We start from the raw sequence: 10,076 nt of genomic DNA, 5'->3' as shown, positions 1-10,076 counted from the left end.
CAGCGAATTCACAATACTAAAGAACAATCTATTCAGGCAATTACGTAAAATTATTAAATACGTTGCCGCATTAACTCCATATCACCACAATAGTATCACACTTCTATTATCAAAACACTGTATTTCCACACAAGCACATAACATTTTGAAGACCACAGAATCGCACGTCGCAAAATACCGTGCTCCTCCGAGGTAGTCTGAGCTACAAGTTAAATTAACGTTCAATACCATAACACCATTACGATACCAATAACATCCATGTCAAAAAATCTTTCCGTAAAACCTTGCTAACAAACATTAAAGAAATCTTTCACAACCATCGCATATTATCACAACGTAGTCTGGCTCACCACATTAGACGTAACGATCATAAGTATTACAACGCAATGTCCAACAAATAACGGTCGCTTTCAAGTTAAAATTGTTCATGTCAAATCGACAACAAAATAAGTACTACTCTACAACTACAATAAGCAATTACGTGGCGGAATATATAAGATATTCAAGTACTCATCCTGGGTTGTTGCTCCACGACGGTGTCACCTTCCGAGTTCAGCTCTCACTCAATAACATTATCAAGTATTGTCCATCACATTTCTGGTCAGATCCTTTGAGGTCCCTCTATTTTAGTTGTTCATGTTGATACGTGCACTCATTTCATCTGAATAATTAATTGCTGACGGTTCCATATTACCTGAAACTCAGAGATATCAATTAGAACAAAGTTATACACCTTAATACAATTTTTACAGTTCAAATGATACACTTGCCTTTTTCATTCAATAACAAGATATCTTGTTTTACAATATTATATGTTTATAATATGCCAATATCTCTCTAATATTTCCTTTCAATACAATCTTTTCCCTATGAACTCTTGCTTCCGATCTTTCTGAGATGCAGAATGAGAGTGTCAACTTCTTCAGAGACAAAACAGATTCTACCACAACATAATAATTGCAGACGGTTTGCTTTTCAGAATTCTTCTCAGCTTCTAGCTCCCATATGTTCCTGACAATTGGAAACATTTGACACATAATGCAAGACGATCTCGTACAAATCAGCTGTACTAGCAAAGGAACTTATTTAATAATTGCCGCCTCGTATTTAGGTTAGTAATCGATAGTTTCTTTTCTTCATCTCGATCGTTGGATCGTGCGAGACTAGATGTACAAGGTATGGCCCTCTCATACGAATTTATTATTTACATATTTCATGGCCCTCAGTAACATTCTGTCATAGATATTCTGCCGTTCATGCATTTCGGAAAGTTTACTTGAGGAATACGTATTATTCATTTAATCCTGCCCTATGTTTCCCGATGTTTAACTTTCTACTAATATTTCCGAGATACCACGGGATTTAGAGCTTGTTATCAATCCGCTGATATCTTCAATTCAGCGATGCCGTTCACGTAATTAGACAAATCAACTGCCTTCTAATTCATCTGGAGGTGTGATAACCGGACATAAGATTTCATTGACATTATTTCTCGACATAAACTTCCAATGTGTTCACCAATCTCATCCTGACATACATTGGAAGGTTATACTACTTTTAAAAATTCCACACAAGCTTAATTCGTCTACTTATGTTATTCTACGCCATCTCCCCACTGACGTCTGGGAACATGCCGCTTAGTCGAGCAACTCCCCAAGTCTCCCCAGCACAAAGTTAACAACATTTTCGTAATACTATCCTTTGGTCGGAAATCACCCAGAAAAAATCATGCTTATTTCCTTTGGATTTTTCCAGTTTTTGAATGAAGTAATCCTGGTGAGGGCCCCATACACAGGAACCATTCTCTACCTCGAGTGAAACCAGTGAAGTACACGCTGTCTCCTTGAAATCTTTACTAAACCTCCTAAATACCTTCAAAACCATTTGAAGATATCTGTAAACTTTATTTACAACCCCGTTTAGGTCATTACCCTAATGAAGACTTATCCTTATATTAGCACCTAGGTACTTCCAAAGATTCCCTTGAGGCACTTTAACTTCTTGAACATAATTAAACCTGAAAGGACTTTTCTTCTTGATGAAACTCGCAACCTGACATTTTACCCCGTTTATCATGACACCATTGTCTGCTGTGTATCTCCCGACATTGTTGAGGTCTTTTTGAAGTCTGTCGCAATCCTCTACCTTATTTATTTATTTATATCATTTATTAAACAAAATAAAGGTCCAGTAATACTGCCTAGCGGAATCCCCATCTTAATAATTACAGGATCACATAGCTCTTCATCTACTCTAATTCACCGTGTTTTACAACCTGGAAATTTAGTAACGCAGTCAGGCACTCTTTTGTCTGGTCCAATAGCCCTCACTTTCGTTAGTAACCTCCCATGATCTACCCTGTGAAATGCCTTGCATGGGTGAATAGCGGTACAGTCCATTTGACCTCTTGTTCTAAAATATATGCTATATCTTGCTGGAATCCTACAAGTTGAGCCTCACTGGAATAACCTTTCCTAAATTCGAACTGCCTTCTGTCAAAGTAGTTAGTTAGTTCGCAATATAATAAGAAAACATTTTTTCAGAGATTAGATGCAACGGATAACAAGCTGACTGACGTGTAACTATCCGCTTTATGTTTTATCATCCTTTCCTTTGTACACCGGGGCTACTATAGCAACTTCCCATTCATGTTTATTGTTAAAAAATACATCGCAATTGGAAAATATCCCTGTGGCAATGGTCACTTACAGTAGTATGATAAGGTAAAGTTAAAACATACAGTAATTACCCAACAACAAGAAAAATAATAACAACAAAACGAAAGAACAACAGCAAAAGTACAACAAACAATTCCATGGACAGAAAGCATTACAAGAAATATTAGTACTGTAGTTTAACATTCTTGAGTATATCCAGTGCTTAACATTACGGCTTACAATACTAGAGGTCGAGCTTACTACGTGCTTAACATTACAAGTGAAAATAAGGTAAAGTTAAAAAATAGGTAATTACCAAACAATAACAACAACAACAACAATCATTTCCCTGGAAAGAGGATACTACAAGAAATTTAACATTCTAAATCAAGCAAAAAATCACAAATTCACTGTCCGTAATTTACATCGTTTACTTTTCACTTTACAATAGCACTAATTGTCTTCTTAAATTACTTGATACCGGAAGGAAATGTATCAAAAACTGCTACGGGTAATTTATTTCAATCCCTTATGGTCTTGTTTACGAAGAAAAACTTGTCCACATCCGTATGCTGGGTTCCGGCCCTAATTTTATGCTTGTGATCATTTCTCGATAAGTACGAGAGAGGTTTCCAGCCTATTCCTAATAGGTACTACTCCAGACAGTCCTTCCCTTATATCTCGTATAAGGACCACACTGGCGAGCTCTAGTTCTTCTAGATTCAAAACTTTCCCAATTAATGGTATTCTCATATTCCCGGTTAGGAAACGCGTCGCTTTTCTTTGAACTTTTTTCGAGGAAATTTATTAAAACTACCCTGTACGGATCCCAGTACGCTGATCCATATTCGAGATTCGGTCTTACCAAACATTTATAATCCTCACTTTTGGCATCAGAATTAGCTTTCTTGAGATTCCGCATAATAGAATGTAACGATCTCCAGGATTTCCTAACCATATTTTACACTTGCTCAGCCCAGTTTTTATTTTCTAATAGTAACACGTAAGTAGCCTACTTACAACTATCAACTTCAACAACGCTTTCCCCTCCAAGTTCGTAATCCTTGTTTCCTCTCATTTGTATTTTACTGACACACAATTTCTTCCTTTTTCCGCTGTGGATTTTCATTCCATTTTCACGCGCCTATTTTTCAATCGTATCTAAATCCTGCTGAAGCAATAGCTCGTCCTCCTCTGTCTCTATCTGCCGGTATATGCCGCAATCATCAGCAAAGAAGCGACTTCCGATTTTATCGAATCAGACATATCATTCATGAAAAGTCACACCACACGTAACGTTTATTGGAGAATATAGTGTTTCTCCCACGCGCACCTTCTGAGTTCTTCCATTGAAGAGTTCCCGTATCCGTTTCACAACATTGATGTCAAAGTCCGTAGACGCTAACTTTTTAAGGAGGATGTCATGCGACACAAGATCGAATGCCTTAGCAAAATCAATTACTACGGCATAAATCCTTGACCCATTGTCGAGCTTATCCGATATATCTTGACATACGGAACAGAGCTGGCTTTCGCAGGAGAAGTCTTCCCTAAAACCACGCTGCCCCTCGAATATCATTCCAGAAGAGTCATATTTTCGCCTCAAATAATCTACTATTAATTTGTATAGCTCCTACATGCAAACGGTAATTAAGTTCTTCAGATATGGTTCTATATACCAACCCATTTTCTTTAGGATATCCTCAGAATTATTATCAATATAATCTGCTTTTCTTGATTTCGGATTTTGTATTTTTTTAAACATTTTTGTTACCATAGGTGCATATCAATACTTCACTAGAATTAGTTACGTCCTTTACCTAGAAATTATACTTATATCCGAAATTCCTTCTGCTGACTAAAACCTTCTGTCTTTAGCAAATCCTTCCATATACACTCCCCTTGTTCATTAATGGTTCCTCTAATGTCCTTCCTTGAATCTCTTTCTACCTTTGATGTAACTGATTACGTGTCTATTTAGATTGTTTGTAGCTACAGAATTCAGCCTTTATACAGTATTTTACATCAAGAGGTCAAATGGACTGTATTGCTATTGACCTGTCCAAGGCTTTTGACAGGATAGATCGTAAATAAATAAGTCCAAAATAAAAGTAATGTAGTGCAGTCGAACGAAGTCAGGTGATAAGGAAATATTAGATTAGGAAATGAAGTCTCTAAGGCAGTGTATGGATACTGTTACTTGGGTACTAAAATAATTGACGGTGATAGAAGTATGGAGGACATAAAATTGAGACTAGCACAAGGAAGTAAGGCCTTTCTTTTTTAAGAAAAGTAAATTGTTCACTTCGAACATTGATGTTTTTGAAGACTTTCGTCTGGAGTGTGGCAGTGTATGGAAGTGAAACATGAACGATAACTAACTCACAAAGAAATAAAGAATATTTTAAAACGTGGCATTACAGAAGAATGCCGAAGGTGAGATGGGCAGATCGAATCCGAATGAAGAGATGCTGAATCGAATTGGTGAAAGGAGGTCGATTTGGCTAAAGATGACGAAAAGAAGAGATAGAATGTTAGGACACAGCTTAAGATACCCACTACTTGTTCAGTTGGTTTTTGAGGGAAGAAGAATGGTAGGCCAAGGTATGAATATGACAAGCATGTTAGAGCAGATGTAGGATGTAGTAGTTGCGTGGGAATGAAAAGGTTAGCGCAGGATAGGTTGGCATGGAGAGCTGCATCAAACCATTCTATGGACTGATGACTCAAACAATAACAACAGAGTTTAGCAGTCACCAAGGTGTCACAACTTTGTCCCACAAGATTTCCTTAACGTACTGAAAGCTACGTATTAAGATAAATCAACCAACAGTGTGTTCTCAAATCATCATCTTCTTCTTCTTCTTTCATATTTTTTTAAGAGGGTTGACGATGATAACTTTAGATTTAGCATCAGTGAATAAATCAACGGTGATACAGTTAAACTGTGCTTTTTTACTTGGCCAGTCAAGACGTGGGTCTTCTACGACTTGTTCTCCTACTTTATAGCTTAACTAGAATGAATAGTTCTAGTACATTATAGTTCTCAATTTGAATCACGTGACTCAAATATTGCAAGTTGTTTATATTAATTGTGTCCAAAAGTTCCTTTCTCTGCCTTATTCATCTGATCACTTCATCGTTTATAACTGAGGCTACCCAGCCTTCCAGATCTCGTGTCATGTGGTACTTAAACTTGACTCTTTTGTTTGCCTATTCCTCTTCTATACCATCATCATCATCATCATCATCATCATCATCATCATCATATTATTGTTATTATTATTATTATTATTATTAAGATGAACCTGTATTATTAAGATGAACCTGTATTATGTTAGGTAGGGTTTATACCTTAAATCAGCTGACGTTAGAAATAACGGTCTACTCTTCCTAGGACGACCAAAATCAGAGTTTTAAACGCACAAGCTGAGTGTACTCAAAGCAAAGCAAAATAAAGTCAAGTTAGTTCATTGCAGGCTATGAAGGCCCTTGGTGAAGTGGAAGGTAAAGGTTTCCACTTTCCATAACATCCGCAATGAGTGGTTATTTCCACACTCGCTCGATACGTATTTCTGGCTTAGACGGAGTTGACCTCAGGACCATGTATTTCTCTAAATGAAATGCTCGCTTCCTGAGGAGGAATCGGAACTACATCTTTCCGGCTGAACCAAATATGCCTTTACCACGGCGGCTAGACAGTCCCATCCAGTGCATAAAAGACTCTTCAATTCAAGGTATCTTACATTTGAACTGGAACAGGCTGGACACGAAACTACTTTGCTCACCCCTAGTTTTAATAATGTCTCAGAACCTTATCTACAGTCCGCCTTAATGACCTGTCGTTAATCTAATTCCCTGCACTTTTGCCTATAGAAGACAGGCTACAGCTGAGTTGTATGCTCCGCGAGACATTGACGAGTGGTGGTGGTCAACATCTTGCAGCATGATGGATCGTTCTTCTAACTTCTACCGCTGAAGAACAAATTGAAAAACTTTTCTTAACCTCCTCAGATACTTATGAAGCGAAAGAAGTTGAACCCAGTATATATCCAGACGGAATGGAATAGCAGAAAAAGTCTCATAACAAGGGAGAATAGAAAATGTGAATTATTAATCTTTATTTGTGGAAAAACTGACACTTCCGGAAAGTTTAATATCCTGGTTTGTTTCCGATAATAATGAAAACAAATTCTTTAACGTGGATTTAAAATAACACAGGAACTATATACAGTCAGGACCTCTTACACATTACTTCCTTCTTGTAAATTTCATTCCCATACGTAGGTTATAACTACCTCACTACTCAGCTTGCCTAGTACGCCTCATTTTGGTTCTGCCATTGGTTTTTGTGGTTTCCTTATAACCGCATAACCTTTGGTGGTGCTATTTGAGGATCCAACCAGCCTCTGGGCTGATGACCTAACAGACAGACAGACGTAGGTTATGCCAGGAAGTCCCTCTCATGTGGCAAAAATGCAAAGTGGTGTTTCATAAGGTGACCTGGAACATAACAAAGCCGAGAAGTATAGTCCAGTTCACTACCGTTTTTGTACTAACATTGCAGGCTGCTAAGACAGCAATTTCACATCCATGTCTGCAAATGATAACTCTAGAGCAACTATGTAATTGTGTATTTGTGGGTGTGTACGAGATCTTTCGATAATTCAACCTGCGGGCAGACTGTTGATGAATGTGCCTCGTGTAACAGGGTGTACTCTGGCCCGGGCGAGAAGAAACGCCAAAACGATTGCACGAAGTAACTTCAGTCGGCTCGCTAGAGGCAACCAAACACAGTGTACCTTCTTCAACTTCGGTAAACTGTAACTTACAAAAATTGGTGGTAGGCTGTCACTATTGTAATGGACGCAGGGTTTTAAAGGTTTCGTAGACTTGTTGAATTGATTTCGCAGTTTTACGTAACCTCCAACTGAGTGCGCGAGTCAACACAGCGCCATCTTATAACAGTGTGCGCGTGTGACGTCACATATTTAGTACAGATTTTGCCTTACACTGAAGCGCTATCCCATGAAGACTAAGTTTAAGATTTTTTTCAACGGGTAGCTTCCTCTTTTATCTCTCAATTCAGACATTAAACGTAATTAAAAGTGAAATACTCTCTATCCAAATAATAAAAACGTCTTCAATATTTTTATTTCCATGTTCCCGTCGTCGAGGAATTTGAGTCTACCTTAAAACAGTAGCAGAGTATTGGACCATCAGCTTACTAACCTCCTTATCATCGCTTCGCTCAGCTCCATACTTTTGGTCCTAGAGGAGGGACCTACTCTGTACGTATTCTACGGTTCGCTGTGTGGATCAGTGGTAGAACGCCGCCTTCCGGACCGATCGGATGTTTACGAATTCAAACCCAGCTGCAGTAGTCAGATTTTTGAAGATCAGAATAATCCATATAGGCTCTCTGTCGTACAATCTTGGCACATAAAAGATCCCTAGTAAAATATTAGGTGTTAACCAATTTCAGAATTTGATAATTTTAGTTTAGGCCCAAGGTAGATAGTATTTTTCAAGGTTTAATGCTACTTCATTAACACAGTATTCGGGAGATAGTAGGTTCGAAACCCACTGTCAGCAGCCCTGAAAATAGTTTTCCGTGGTTTCCCATTTTCACACCAGGAAAATGCTGGGGCTGTACCTTAATTAAGGCCACGGCCGCCATAAGACCTATCTGTGTCGGTGCGACGTAAAGCAACTAGCAAAAAAAAAGAAACTTTATTAACATCCCTGAAGTTGCTATCGCCACGCCAACACCACACTCCAGATCAAAAATCTAGGACGGCGTGGTAACTGAATCCCGATAGAGAGAGTTATGCGGCAAGGAGATACCATCTCTCCAATGTTGTATAGGTTGGCTTTAGAACACATCTTGAAGATGCTGTCGTGAGAGAAATAGGGGGCCCGCATCGATGGCACCTTCCCAAACCACTTGAGGTTCGATGACGACGTAGTACTAATTAGCAACGATTCGGAGGAACTGTAATCCATGCTCGAGTAACTCCACGAAGCATCAGCGAGAGTCGACCTGAAGATGAACCTAAAGAAAACGAAGGTCCTAAGTCCCGACATCTATCGAATGGAAGTAAGATCACGAACCCTGGAAGTAGTCAACCAGTACGTCTACTTTGGCCATACTATGCTTAGTATTTTTAATAAAAACAGAGATAACGAGGCGAATGGACCTGATATTGGCGACTTTTGAGAAACTCTGAATCATTCTTAAGAATTTCATGATCCCGATCAACCTCAAATGGAAGACATACGATTTATGTGTTGCTGGTCGCCACGTTTGGTCTTGAAATAAGTCAGGCAGAGCACTGCTAGACTCATAATAACTTGCCAACTGGCAATGGGCGAGCTATGCTCGGGTTCGGTCTCAGAGACAAAGTGCGGAACGAGGAGATCCGGAGGCGCGGGGGGGGGGGCGGAGTCACACATAGAGGCAGAACGGTGCACAGTATATGAGAATCGGAAAAAATGCAAAGGAAAGCAGCTCGGTTTGTTCTGGGTGATTTCCGACAGAAGAGTAGCGTTACGAAAGTGTTAAGAAGTTTGGGCTGGGAAGACTTTGGAAAAGGGAGACGAACTGCTCAACTAAGAGTTATGTTCCAAGCTGTCAGTGGAGATATGGCGTGGAATGGCAATATTTCATATTTATTAAGTACAATGTGCATATATAATATAATGCGAAATCTACATGAGCATTACATACTTAATGGAATATCCATAGATACATAGCGGGCCATGTACATCATTCACAATTCTTTCACCAGTCTTTAGCAAATGCACGGAGAGATTGTGATCTGTTGGAACATGTCATTAAACGATAACGAGATCAGGGCATGGCACAAAGTCGGAAGACACACTCATCACTTGGATGTGAAATCCATTTGCCAGACAAATGGATGCCAAAGCGCGTGTATATGTGGCGTAATTTGTAATTAGGCCTTCTCCAGACACTACTTTGCTACTTTTTTGCTAGTTGCTTTACGTCGCACCGACATAGATAGGTCTTATGGCGACGATGGGATGGAAAAGACCTAGGAATGGTAAGGAAGCGGCCGTGGCCTTAATTAAGGTACAGCCCCAGCATTTGCCTGGTGTGAAAAAGGGAAACCACGGAAAACCATCTTCAGGGCTGCCGACAGTGGGGTTCGAACCCACTATCTCTCGATCACTAGATACTGGCCACACTTAAGCGACTCCAGCTATCGAGCTCGGTATTTTGCTACTTCCGTGTTTTTAAAAGTAGGAAAGATTACAATATGAAGGTAAACTTGCATTCAAAAGGACAATTTAGGACAAATATTCGTTTATGTGAAGAGGAGTTAGGAATAATTTACCAAGGGAGATGTTCGATAAATTTCCAAATTCTTTGAAATTCTTGAAGAACTCATAGGG

This window comes from Anabrus simplex, chromosome 3, assembly GCF_040414725.1.
Source record: "Anabrus simplex isolate iqAnaSimp1 chromosome 3, ASM4041472v1, whole genome shotgun sequence".
NCBI classification, from domain to species: Eukaryota; Metazoa; Arthropoda; class Insecta; order Orthoptera; family Tettigoniidae; genus Anabrus; species Anabrus simplex.
Note: the sequence above shows the minus strand (reverse complement) of the source record.